Genomic DNA, 14,919 nt, shown 5'->3' on the forward strand with positions numbered 1-14,919 from the left:
TGGAATCAAGTTCTCTTCAGTAATGAATTAACATTTACCCTCAGATTCACTAGTGGTAGGATGGAGGTATGGAGGCGACGCCGTGAACGTCATGCTGAGTGTCGTGTACAGGAAGTTGACAGATTTGTGGGCGGAAGTCATAGTGCTTTCTGTTGGATTGCCCGTAACCGCTGCTGCAGGGTACCATGATCAGGTGCTAATCCCCGAACCTATTCCATTCATGGCAGCACACGGTCCAGGTCTGCACTTTCAACATTACAGATCCTAATGACAGATCCTATACAGGGAGGCGGACAGCAGAAAGGAGTTTCATACATTGCACCCAATTCAATCGAGCCTTGGTTCTTTCCGCCCAAGCACCAAGCCACGACACAACCCTAGTTTGAATAACAAATGGCTAGATTATTGGGAGTGAGTTAGTGAGTTATTTAATATTTAACGTCACATCGGCAATATCCCAGCCATACCGTGACGAAAACAGTTTACACAAAAATGAAACCACGAGGGAGAGTAAAATCTGTCAACGATGGCCAGTAAAACACTAAATATAAAACTATCAGTGGGAATTAAAATATTTCATTTAAAGCAAACAATACAATATAAAACATGGGCTAGACATCGCCAACAACTGAAAGTAGATCACTATGCCAAGGGCCATGGCGACCCACACTACTTTTGCTACCTGCATAGACCCTGGCTGGATTTACACCATCCCTTCAGCCGCTGTCGATCGTACGAAAATTTAGCCGAAATATAAAAGAACAAATATACTACCATTAAGAAGTATGGTGGAACAAACTTGACTTTGAAGGTTTTGGGGACGCTCTCAGGAGGACAATAGTTTTATGCTACATCAACCCCCCGAGACGATACAGTCACAACAATTTAAGTTCATAATCTGAACTGCCAGGTATAAATCTTCAGTTATGTGTTTGCTTCAGCTGTGAAAATAGAACGTTATCTGGTAGTCCAGAAGATATTGTTCTGGATCCAAACCACAGTGGCCACTGCTCCGCCGTCCTCACACCCATCTGTACATTGGTGGGATTGAAGAAACACACACACACACACACACACACGTGTGTGTGTGTGTGTGTGTGTGTGTATCGTTAGATTCATTAGAGTATAAATTAGTAACAGCTTGATCCCCTGTCCACTTTGAGTTTTAAAAAATCTTTCCACAAATCATGCGGCAAAATAGTTAAATGGGAATCGAGAATTAGACCCAAGAACTTGGCCTCCTTTACATGTAAAGATAAGTCTGGGGCCTTTTGAGGCTTGTATTTTCTACAAAAACGTATACATTCATTTTGGATTTAGAAAATTTAAAGCCATTTTCAAGACACCATTCATTTATTTTGTTTAAGCATAACTACGGTTGCCGTTCAATGGTATGCATATTTTTCTCACGTCAAGAAAGTTTTGACTTTTCCTGTTGTTTCTGATATTTCTGAAACTCAGGGACATAATTAAGATGGTGATTTGAACCTTTGCCTTTAATTCTTTAAATCACGTTCTATACCTTGGACATTGGCCTACGTGAATTAAGGTTGGAGACACAGTTTCTGCAAGATTACCGTTTGTTTTGTTTTAAGGTACGATGTGCCTTCGCTTTTAGTATTTTAAAGTAATTTAAGATTGGACAGTTGGGTGATGGCGACTCGGGTTAATTTCTAAGATAGTTGGAAAGTGGTCACTTCCACAAAGGTCATTGTGGACCGGGCATTAGTTCATTAAGTAACCCAGAATAGAGAAACAAATCTAGAGAAGAGTAGGTGCCTGTTGCAGGATCCAGATAAGTGCTTGAATCGTCATCGTGTATAAACAAATCGTTATTGGAGATAAAATCATCCAGTATTTGACCTTTTGAGTTAGTGATTGTACCACCCCAAATGTGGTTATGGTCCTTGAGATCACATTATAATACAAGGTTTAGGAAGTTGGTCATAGAGAGCTTCATGATCAGACTATTGGAGTGTTAAAGAAGCCGGAATATACAGAGAGCATAGTGGAAAGGTACCATGAAGAGAAAGTCTCACTGCAACAATTGGGAGATTAGTTGTGATTGTTATAGGACTATGGATAACATCCTGCCTAACAAGTATTGAAGATCCTCCAATAATGAACCATGCCCATTCAACCCACCGTCCAGGTAAAGTCAACGCAAGAGTGGTGTGTTGGGCAATAGGAACGCAGTTAAAAGCCCCAGTGCCCTCAATCACCAGGATCCCTTCCTCCGTTGACACAGGGCCGCAACCCAAGGCAAACGGGTGGATGGACGAAATATCCCCACGGGTCCTTAACGGGTTGTTGGCGAGCTCTTACGGTTACCCGGCACCCGCCATGGGGAGCTGGCTCGGACATAGAGGAGGCAGATAAGATGTAGACATTGTTTGACCGAATAATGTGTAAAGCATGAAACTGCATGAACCTTGCAGCCGAGTACGACTTATTCAAACATTTGGTAATGTGAAATAATGCTTGTGACTCTTGATATACCAACATTTAGATTCCAATATCAAAACTGAAATGCCCGTGATAATATGTTCTGAAGTTAAGCTCATATATCCAAATGTGTTGTAGCAAGGTCTGCATGGATATTACGTGAATATTTGATATGATCAGACGGACTAGAAAATTCAGTTAACAAAAATCAGTCTAGGTCTATGGACGAAACTACATGCAGCAATGTGTGGTAAGAATACATGCTTCTCTGGACATGAATCATGGGAAATATCATTCAGTGAAGCATGATACTTTCTGATGTCTGTTACTTGTAGTCCAGTCTTTCCCCTCCCACCCTGCCTGACATCCATCTGTACACCGGCCTGTATCCTGGGGACAGGTGCTCGCATCTCCGTGGCACATCCGGTTATCGCAGGTTTTGGTGCATCCTATCCCATATTCCACACCTTGGACACAAGCTATACACAAAAGAAAATGATGAGTGTCCACTGTGTTTCCAAACAGGAGCCCCTTTAGAATCCCTCACCATAATTTGGACGGAAGTAACCATCAGCCAGCCTGCTGTGACGCCACTTTCACTCACGGGCTCTTTCACTGAAGAAAGTCTTGTTTCTTCTTCAGGGAGGTTTCAAACTCGCAAAGTCACCAATTTGGAGTTTAAGCGATTAAGCTGCAGAGGCCTCGACAAGTTGATGTTCACAATCTCGGGTCAAACTTGTGAGTCAGAAGTTGGTTTGCTAATAGTAATATTAACATGATGGACTGCTTGAAATTGAAAATGACTTATCATTGGAGTCGGAATCGTACTCAAAACGCAAATGGATGACCAGACTGAGTATGGTTTTTCAACTTGTTTTTCAAAAACTTGTGACTGATACAACGTTTGTAGAGTAAAGCAGGAATGGACAGTCTGGAGCTCCAAAATTAAAAATGACAGCATAAAAATAATTTCTATGGCTCCGTTTAAAGGAGCACAAGCCGGTAAAGCACCACTTAACAAATTGAAATGACAGTTTTCAAAAATAACCGACTAACTAACTAAATAAATAGACAAAAATAAATAAACCATAAAAAATAATAAATTAAGAAACTAGAAATAAAGATGACAGCATAGAAACAATCTCTATGTTTCCGTAATGTAAACACTGCACTGAAGCCTTGAAAACCCGTAACAAAAGGATGCGAGTACGACCAAGGAACTGGGTGTAATGCACTTGTACAACGATATTGACACGTCCCAGTTAAGCACAGGACAGGTGGGAAATTGCAACAAAACCGAAAAAAAGATACAATTATGTTTTACATCACACGTACCTATTTGGTGAGAGATTCAAAAGGGAGGTCTTCAAATGTAGTTAATAGACTTTTCCATAGGAATATCTGCATGTTTCGACCCATTCTGCAGTCTCAAGGTGTGACACAGAATGCTAACAGGCAACACACACTTAACGTGTAATAGACACTTTTGTCTAACTGTTTGAGGACACTTAGAAACAAGTCTATGAAAAATGTGTGAACATCAAATGTATCGTCCAGGTGGTTTCGAGGTGACTATGGAGTTACCGTATGACAGAAACCAGATCGATTCTCTATGGTCATTCCCTCAGGACGAATGGCGACCAGTGATCTTCTACGATTGGTACAAGAATGTTTCTCGGTCAAATTAACTCTTGGAGTTGACCTTTACAGCTGTTGTTACCCGAATTGTTAGCTCGGCCCTGGTCACATGCTGGACATGTTAAAGGAAAACAACATATGGCCTGTTCAAGATGTGCATTCTTGAGTGGCAGAAATGTTACAAGGAATGATCTGAGAACTGACCTTCTGTGCAGTCAACATTCTTCCATCCGGGTACGCAGCCACGTTCACACTTCCCTGTCACGTGATTACAAGACGAGATGCCATTACACTTCCTGGAGGAACACTGGTAAGCACAGCCTTCTCCATATGAGTTTATACATTCTGAAGTGAGGACATGGGATGCAGAATTAGTGTGACATGTGAAGAATACGGTTGTTTTCTCCCTTATAATTTATCTACATAAAGTTTACCACTCACTGTCTCGAAATGAATGGAGACTTGCTCATGGACGCTATGGATAGTGGTATAAGAATGTTTAAGTCACTGGCCATGCGCTAACTCACAACCACAACCGGTTCACTTCTGAACCATACCCTGACGTTGAAAGCGTCGATCATTTTGTGTTACAACATAATGTCCCAGTAGTTTCGATCATTTTGTGTTACAACATAATGTCCCAGTAGTTTCGATCATTTTGTGTTACAGCATAAAGTCCCAGTAGTTTCGATCATTTTGTGTTACAACATAATGTCCCAGTAGTTTCGATCATTTTGTGTTACAGCATAATGTCACAGTAGTTTCGATCATTTTGTGTTACAGCATAATGTCCCAGTAGTTGACTTACAGAGGAACCTGTATTTCCCGTCAATAATGGTTGTGAGTATTATGTTGTTCCCAAACTGAAGAATACACATTTGAACAATCAGCTGTGGTTTTGACTAAATGTTGTTTCCTACTACACCTATTTGTTGTTTAAGTGTCACTTTAAACTGTATGTCATGCTAACTAACATGTGTACTTTCTTCGAAATAAAAACTCGCAAAGAAATTTATATTATTGTTTGAACGAATCGGTCTTAAGATTCTGAAGAGTCCGTCTATAGTTTATTAGAATAATAACCTTATTCCGTTTTCGTTAATTAGTAGATTGTTCAGAGAGATAGTTTCAGAATCATCTCGGCATTTCTCTTACTCTCAATACAGTCTGTTCCATCTCATCCTGCCGCACAGCCGCCAACACACGTCCCTGTCACGTGGTCACCGCTACAGTTGTCGCCCTTGCAGTGTCTGTCTGTGCACAACTTGATACAGTTTGTGCCATAACTGCCAACAGTGTAAACTGGAACGAACATATTTGCTTTAGGAGATAGATAATTTAGTAAGCATGGATATTGAAATTTAAACTACACCAAACACTCACTAATCGCTTGATCGTTATGCAAGTTGGTTCTATTAGCGGTTTTATTTTTCAGTCTCCAGTCTAACCACAACTATTATTTCTGTAGCCGGTGACCAAATCCGGAGATTTTTTAGTCCAACATTTGTCTTTTCTGGTCACTGCTGCCTTCTCAACTCTGTTGTCCAGTTAACTATTTATTTTTGATCTTAGTTGTATGTGTGTATAATAGTTCACAATATGAAATGTAATGTAAACATTTAATATGTAGTGACTATCAACTTGTAATTAGTATGTGTGTATCATTAGTTTTTGAGAACACTAAATCTTGTGTGCTTGAAGAATTATTAGTGCATACCAGGTAGTGCGGGCACGTATAAGTGCGTCTGCTCAAGACATAAGAGTATGAGTGCGTGCGCACGTCTGTCTGCCTGTCCCTACGTCGATATTATGCATAAAACTTGGTTGTGATATTAATAGTCAGATTTTGATAATCGCTGCCTCCCTGAGAGGTTCTCATGTGCCAAAGTTTATTCGTATGAGTAATATTATAGATGCGTATTTCCCTTTAAATATGTGATTTTTATCTGTGACAGAACATAAGTACGCCATATGTGGGATTGTAATATGCACGCAGAAAAAATAATTCTCATGGCATACAACAATTTTCTACATGTAACACTCTTATGGTACGTTTGTTGGGTTACAGATGCCTGTAACTGTTTATTAGTAATTCAACCTTGCTTATGTTTTCTGCTAGAGTATATCTACTGTGAGAGACCATCTTGTCCCAGACAGAGAGTTTATCCCATGAAACCCCCAGCTATCTGTCTTTATTCATCTGAAGATGTAATACCTCTGTTACATCTGTAACTACACACCTGTGTAACACATGTCTGTTTGCCAGCCTGGTAGACACATTCAACAGACGCCGGTTACGTAGTTACACACATCACCTTCACAGTAGCAGTAGTTGTCACAGTCAGCGCCGAAAGTACCAGGGCCACACACTTAGATGGAAATACAACATGCTATAAACGTCATCGCCATTGCTGGAAAGAGTTAGAACAAAGGAAAATAGTACATATGGTATGTTTCCAGAAATACCATTTTTGCCTTAACGAACATATTCAGTAAACGTTACGTCGACATCGTTACCATGACGATTACGTTGTTCGGAAAACTGTGACCCATAATGGTGTATCAACTAATGGTTTACTCCGCCTGGTTCTCGAGCATTCAGATACCTGTTGATGGAGTTTCCGTTTCATGTAACTTTGATTTAGTCACAAGAATTTATTATGCAAATAGATATTGCAATGCAATATTTATGTAGTTCAGAAAACGTCATCAAATGACAGAAGTTGCCAAATAATATATCCTGCTTATTACCACCAACCTCCACTTCACAAAAATCCATGATAGGTACGGTTGTGCCTGTTCGTTCGTTGTTGACAGTTGTTGTGTACAAGACCAGGTAGCGCCCTTCACCAGAACACGTGGCCGTCAAAACATCAGGTATGTCTGTACCGTCTCTGTTCCCTGTCTCGTTGTAACACTTGACTCCATCAGTTGAAGGGGGGGGGGGGGCAGTGTCACCTATGTAGACCTGGATACCATTTCGACGAAGTAGATCTGTTACATGTAAACAAATGGGGATCGGAATTGACACAATGAAACACATTCTTGCAGAAAATGGTCAAGATGACATCATTATCCACCCAAGTGTCAGTAGTTTAAATCATGGTAACACGTCTCGAATGCGTGTGTCCCATTGCAGATGAGTAACATCAAGAACTTGAAGAAACAAAACTGTTCACACGTGCCAGCAAATATTATTCTGCAATCCACTTTGCATACATTAACGACCTAGTTTAAAGGGTTGATTTGATTCAACGTGTTTTATTTGGGGTCATGAGTAGTTTCCAAAAAACACTCATAGAATCCAGTAACAAGCTCACGGAAGTGAGTCTTCAAAGCTGTTAGAACATTCCTTTGTTTCAGAATTGAGATGATTGGAAAATACCCAGATGACATTACTCGAGGTTGAGTGAGTGAGTAAAGATTAACAGCAACATCGGCAATATCGTCATATCTATGACAGGAGGTACATGACCTAAATCTGCCGCGTTAGCAGTGACGCTTGTATACAACCGAATCTATGTAGGTGATTATTAAAAACCTGTCGTAATACTCACAACTAATCCTGAAGTATATGATCACGTCATGTACAAGTGTGGTATATCCAAGATCCACCCTCCACCAGGGAGAGGTTCTATTGCCGTCTTGAAAGGCAGAATGAAAACATCCGGTTTCATCAGCCCCACTCGTGTCGCCATTGACGGCGTTGGAAGTTGGGTAATAGTTATTACTGGATGATGTTGTTTTGTTGAGGGCAAAAATTGGTAAAGGGTAAAGTAAAGTAAAGTATGTAAAGTGTTACATTTTCTGTAATATACAACACAGGGGTAGCAAACAAATCATTAATATCATGTTATCACATCACTGATATCATGTTATGGTAATGTAAAAAGTAGCTATTGCTACGGACAATGCTTGCATGTGGGTAATGTTTTCAACAGAGTAACATGCCAACATAATTATTCTGGTGAGTTCCAGATCAACGCTCCACTCAAGCCGAATGAAAACATCTGTTTACATCAATTCCCTGTATCCATTTACAACGTTGAAATGGATGGAAGAGGACACTACTAGATGTTTATGTTGCATTGCTTAGGGCTACATTTTCTGCAATGTAGAATACTAGAGAGGACAACGCTTGTATGGGTAACGTTTTGAAGAAAGGATCATGCCATATGTTCAACACTCCACTCAGATTACTACCACGTAGACTCAGGACGTATGTATAATCAGATGCTCTTCATGTACCTAGTAGCAAATGTACCTGTAGCAAGTGCAGAGAACCAATCAAATCCTCATTTTTTACCTTTCTGAAATTTATACTTATCAGACGTTTTCAACATAGTTTTGAGTTTTAATTGTAGATTAATTTTCCTACAATCGCCAGCGACTGAAGGGATGTAAATCCAGCTAGGGTCCATGCAGGTAGCAAAGGTACTGTAATTCCTCATGGTCCCTAGTATGGTAATCTACCTTCTGTTGTTGACGATATACAGCCTGTATCTACATTGTACTATCCCAAATAGTTTTGATAGTCCTTTTTGTGACTGGTTATGTAAGTACTTGTGTTTACTGTGTATGTAAAACATTTCTCTTCACTGCATGCATGAAATATTGCCGAGAGGACGTTAAATATTAATCCACTCAGTCACTTTACCTTAAAGTTATATGATGATCTACCCAGGTGTATATTGTTGTCTCATACAGGTGTCGAAATGGGGACAGCAACTCCTCCCGAACAATTCTTTATTTGACTAAAATGTCACCATAACTTTACTCTGAACCAAGGTCGTTTCAAAACTCTACTGGATATCCTCCTCAGTGACACATTAATATGCCTATTTAGAGTGCACATCAGCTGTTCGGTGACATCTTCAGAGGGTTTCCCAGTACACTATCTAAGACATCAATGCACAAGCCATATAATTTCACGGTTGCAGTGTCGGGTAGATAGAGTCGACTCGTTTTGTGTTGAAGTAGGGCGGTTATGTTATTGCAGTGCATGCATACTGTATACAACGCCCTCTACACAGTGACTACATCAGTGACTTCAGGAACGTGTACGTTTCAAAACACACGACACACCAACCAGGTAACTGTCATACAGCTGGTATATGTCTTTATCACAGTCATGTTTTCAGTCCCTTCAGTTGTGAAAATAGCTATGTTCATTACGTGATTTACACATTAGTACTCTCTCTATTGGGACGGAGAGGGTGCAGAGTAATTCAATCACCGAGGAACAGAAAATACATCAGAAAAAACATTTATCAATTTTCAAAGAATTTCAAATCAAAGTATTAAGACTAACTAGCCAGGATGCATTCTCCTCACTCCATATTCATACGAATCAGTTACAGTAACTGAATGGCTGTGAGACTCCAGTTCAACAAAGTCACTTTTGTCTGTTATACATATATGTACAGATAGGCTTGTGGTCTTTTGTTTTTTATATATGAAGGTAGGCTTGTGTTGGTTTGACGTAACGCCACGTACCAACATTTAATGCGGTTAGAAATGTCACGTGATCACACACCCGGGGTAGAAAAGTGTACATGTAAGGAATGTACACACCTGCCATGGCAGTCACGGTGACCAACAGCAATACCCCACTCGCCCACATCGCCATCGTCACATTCTCCAGCACAGACCAGGAAGTATTTACTGTCCTCTCAAAATATATTTATTGTGTGTGTAAAAGTCCTGTTAGCATATGTTCCCTGTGTGCAGTAAGTGGGCGAGTGAGTGAGTGAGTGAGTTACATGATATCAACGTCACATCAGCGTAATGTCACCACTACCGTGACGATATAAGAATTTCTATATCATAACAAATAAAATTCAACTGTAAAAAACCGTCATCAATGGATATTAAAACTAACAGAATATGACAGATTGTGAGTAGCATGTTTTCATAACACGACATCACCAGTGGAGAACACTGTGAAAATGGTCCACAGATAACCAGGAACTCAAGCCAGATCACCAGGAACTCAAGCCAGATCAACATAACAAGTACGTACAGTACCTTTAACGATTCACACCTGACTGTCGAATATTTTATCGAACACACACTCGGACTGTCGAAAAGCAGTGGGGCGTCGCAAAGCTCAACACTGTTCTCATTAGTCAGTGTGGACTGAACATGAACCTGCGAATAGCAGAAAGACCGCGTTAATCCGCTCTACTCTCTTTAACGAGAGAGAAGACATGAGACAAGAGTTCGAGTTTGAGTTAACTAGATTTGTCACATTTCCTTCTCTATGATACAGATACAGGTGGAAGTACACAACAGCACAATTCAAGAGAGCCAAAATCTAAGTCGGTGGGTCACAAAATACAAGATAGCAAACTCACCAAAGTCTTGCAATTGGTGTGAGAGAGAATCAACTATGGCAGAGTGTCAACACAGCGACCGATGCGACAGCAGATGATGTAGATTCAGGCGTTGACGGGATTCCAAGCGTGGCAGTGATGTGAATGAGTATGAGTGTCACCCTCCACATGGCAGCCAACCTATTTATATATAAACTAAGTCATTTCCCGAAAGTTTGGGCACAAACGAACATCGTCAACACTGTAGAATGCCCTCGAATAAGTCTCCCGGAAGTAAACATCGAAAACTAAGAGCAGATAAATTCCGAAAACCAGAATGCTGAAAGTGTTGACCAGCTATTAAAGCGAAATGTGACCCATCATAGCTATTATTCAAAACACTAAATGTTGTGACTCAATAATAATTATTACTGAATTAATAACAAAAATGTACAGAAAATAAACACTCGTAACAAAGTACACACAGATACGTAAGTCTGATCTGTCTTGTACACAATGTCCATGTTGACATGTGACTTCTGGATGAATACACGATCTCTATGTTGATGGCTGTGATAAGATCTCTATGGGAGAGAGGCACCTACTGTCTTGGTCTGTCATATCCTGCTGCTCCATCCTTAACTTGCAGGTTGTCCATCAGGTGGTTGCAGTATGATGCTCCATTCAAGATGGCAGTGTTGAGGGACCATATTCACTTGCAATCTCTTCGTTTTGACGTAGAACTTAGGGAATCATTCTTGATACATGATGTTAATGGTATGCACAGAGAGGTTTCAAGATCGGGAGTAAGCTAAAAAGTTACTCTATCCGGATTCTAACACCAGTTCAAGAGTGTTTATTGAAAAAGGCAAGAAATGATAACGTCAGTATATATTAATAATCAATAGATTATAAATATCTTCTGTAACATAATCAAATACAAATTTCAGCAATGATAACATCGTTGTAGATTACATTTATGTCTGTACGTTTTACTATTATATAGATAGAAGTACCTGAATAACATCAGGAGTAACATAATGGTAAGTTACATATACAATATAGGGTCTTATATTTCATATCATCACTTGCAATAGAATAGAATATAACTTTATTAACCGTACACGTTACATAAACGTTACCAGTGAATGTTTTAATAATACGTATTCAAGTAATACTGTAAGAGTTATCTAGATATATATTTAATCAGATATAAGTTCAAAATAATTCAAGTACAAATAATAAGTCCAACATCAACTTAGTAACGTTTCATAAATGAAATGTAAGTCAAATAATACATTAAAAAATATAAAATGCAAGGTCATACCTGAACAATATCAAAATATGACCAACAAGTCTGACTGCAGTTCAAGAGTGAAGATGAAGGGACGATACCCTGTATTTATGTGCAAGGAACATGCACTGAAACCTGTTGGGGTTGGACCCGCGGCAATGTTTCACAATAACTCTTTTGCTTAAAGTTACATGACACAATTATACAATAGTGTGGCATATTTACGCCACAGGCTTGTATAACGCCACAGAGACTGGCAAAGGTAATTCAGAAAACTTGAAACAATCGAGTGAGCCGTGTTCACGAGCTTAGCAGGAAGATAATGGGATGCTGACCAGGAAGTCATGGTCGGAGGCTATTCTGATGGGTATACAGCTGTAGTTGTTTTGATAAACCGAGAGGGAAGCGATGGGATTTAATTCATACTTATCTGAGGTTTGCCAGATGAATTTTCTAAAGTAACATTTAATATACAGTAAATGAAATGTATGAATGGTCTTTATTTAAAACAATATAGAATGTAAAAACTGTACAAAACATATTCCATATTGTTACTCTATAACAACTGTATCCACAATCAAATCATCTTGTCTAGCACACACCTTGCACACGTGTTCAGATTCCAGTCATTGCACTCACTCACAAACTACATACAACCCATGGTACATCTCATACACTCTACATACGCAACGTTATGCACTTCTAATTAGATGAGTAGGTAATTATCAGTAAACATTGGAAACTGAACGGTGGCGGGGTTAAATTTACAACTCTGTTGACCGCATGTCACATTACACATCCCAGAATGACCTCTGTCAAACTGTCCAGTTCAGTTCCACACATGAACCTTGCTCTCCCAGTTCACTGGTGTTTCAGTCCACTGTTGACAGTCGGTCTCAGTGCCCTACTCCCCTCGTAGTTCACACTGGCCACTGCCTGTTGTCTGTATACCACACCTTGATCTCCCAGTTCACTGGTGTTTCTGTATATCAGAGTCTCCAAGTGACGTCCCTTACAGTCTTCGACTGCCCACTCACAGAGATCACATCAACCCTTCAGTTGGCCACAGACCAACGTGTGCTCACACCGTGCACCGTGCCCTGGGCGCCAAAATACAACAGTATTCTTACAGTTGGATACGTAAGTTTTGTGACATCCCGTTCAGTCACCCACAACATGTTTACTGATAAACAATACACTAGTTTCATACATTTTTACACTTTGATACAAAGTGCATCTTAAAGTGCTATCACTTTCAACAAATGCAGTAAACATTCAATGCATACATCAGCCACCATTTATAAACCCGCCTCAAACACAATACAGTCACTACTTGTGTTTACATACCTATCATTTAATAACCACACGAAATTAAGTGCATGAAAACATTCTTCCACTTCAAATACAAAATCAACATACCCACGCATTTCTACACAAATGTCAGATGAAATTAAGTACATGAAAACATTCTTCCACTTCAAATATAAAATCAACATACTCACGCATTTCTACACAAACCCGACACCACCCACCACCCACTCGCATCACATTAGATCTTGACATTTCCCATATAGTTTGCCAATATTGTATTTTTGTCCGATTTCGAAATATTTCATTCAACATTTCCCACAAAAATGTCTGATTGCAGTAAGGTAACCAGGAGCATCGGGGTAGCTTACTTGTTGAAGTGTTCGATCGTCAAGCAGAAGGTCCGGGTTCGATTTTCCACAGTGATGTGAGACCCGTGAAGGTCCCGGGGTAGAATAGGCCTTCAGCAACCCATGCTTGCCATAAAAGGCGACTATGCTTGTCGTAAGAGGCGACTAACGGAATCGGGTGGTCAGGCTCGCTGACTTGGTTGACACATGTCATCGGTTCACAGTTGCGCAGATCGATGCTCCTGTTGTTGATCACTGGATTGTCTGGTCCAGACTCGATTATTTACAGACCGCCGCCATATAGCTGTAGTATTGCTGAGTGCGGCGTAAAACTAAACTCACTCACTCACTCCCCACAATGATATGTGAAGCCCATTATTGGTGAAATGTTACGGCGTAAAACTGAACTCACTCACTAGTTTGTACAGATATTCTTACAAGGAAGTACATAATAACTTTTCTTTTAAACATATTTATTCCAGAGAATGGATTGGGTACAAGGTATCCCAACATAGTGAAACCCTCTCCTATATACAATGCTTACATGCATGAAGTCAAACAAACTGTGTACAGGAATAGAAAGATATATACAAAAGGAGAATAAGCCATATAAAACAAATAATTATAGGGAATGCATGATTTCCTTACATGAGTAACATTATATCCAATCACTGAACCTTTTAGATGTTAATATATATTTTTGAACTTCTTTAAAAATCTGGATATTATCACGGTGCGGAAGATCTGCACTGCCATTTAATAATAACTGTAGGTTTGCTGGTACTCTATTGCTACAAATTCTGTTAATGTTTTGAAACAGTTGTTGTCTGATATTAGAATATAAAGTACATTTCATAAAATAATGATGAGGGTTTTCACAGGTAAATTTACACTCCAACATTTGAGCTCTCTGTAAGACCATTTCTGCAAAGATCATCATTTAATCTACTTTTTGAGTATCTTAGCTGGGTCTGAATTACGTTAGAGTTTCTGAGTTTCCTGTTACCAAATGAGACATATCCTGGTGCTTTTGACATATGTGAGCTTATATGCGATTTAAAACTTTTAAGTGAGTCTGATTCTCTAACATATAAGGGGAGATTATTCCAAATTTGTAAAGATGATGGAGAAAACGATTGACTGTAGAGACTTGTGCGGGAATAAGACAGGGAAAGATCACGAATGTTTCTAAGATTATAATTTGTCTTAGATTCAACAGTTTGAGGCAAAAGATCATAAAGGTAGGCTGGAGCATTCTTGTTGTAGATGTTATAAACTGATGAAAAAAACTATACCAACATTTCAATCATGAAATACGACACATAAAACTATGTTGACATGAAACATTAGGTGGGATTCAAAGAAAATTTATTTGCCAACGTTTTAATGGAAGTTACACATCAAAATGACATAAACTGTACTGACAGGAACACAAGTTATGGCAGTGGGGTAAAATGTCAACTTTCAAACTCAAACTTTCCGAATATCACTTCAGAAAAGGGAAGATTTGTCCTTGTTAAAGCGTCAATAACGTGTGTGCCCCCCATTGGCATCAATGCACGCTTGAACA

The sequence above is a fragment of the Haliotis asinina genome, chromosome 7, assembly GCF_037392515.1.
Source record: "Haliotis asinina isolate JCU_RB_2024 chromosome 7, JCU_Hal_asi_v2, whole genome shotgun sequence".
NCBI classification, from domain to species: domain Eukaryota; kingdom Metazoa; phylum Mollusca; class Gastropoda; order Lepetellida; family Haliotidae; genus Haliotis; species Haliotis asinina.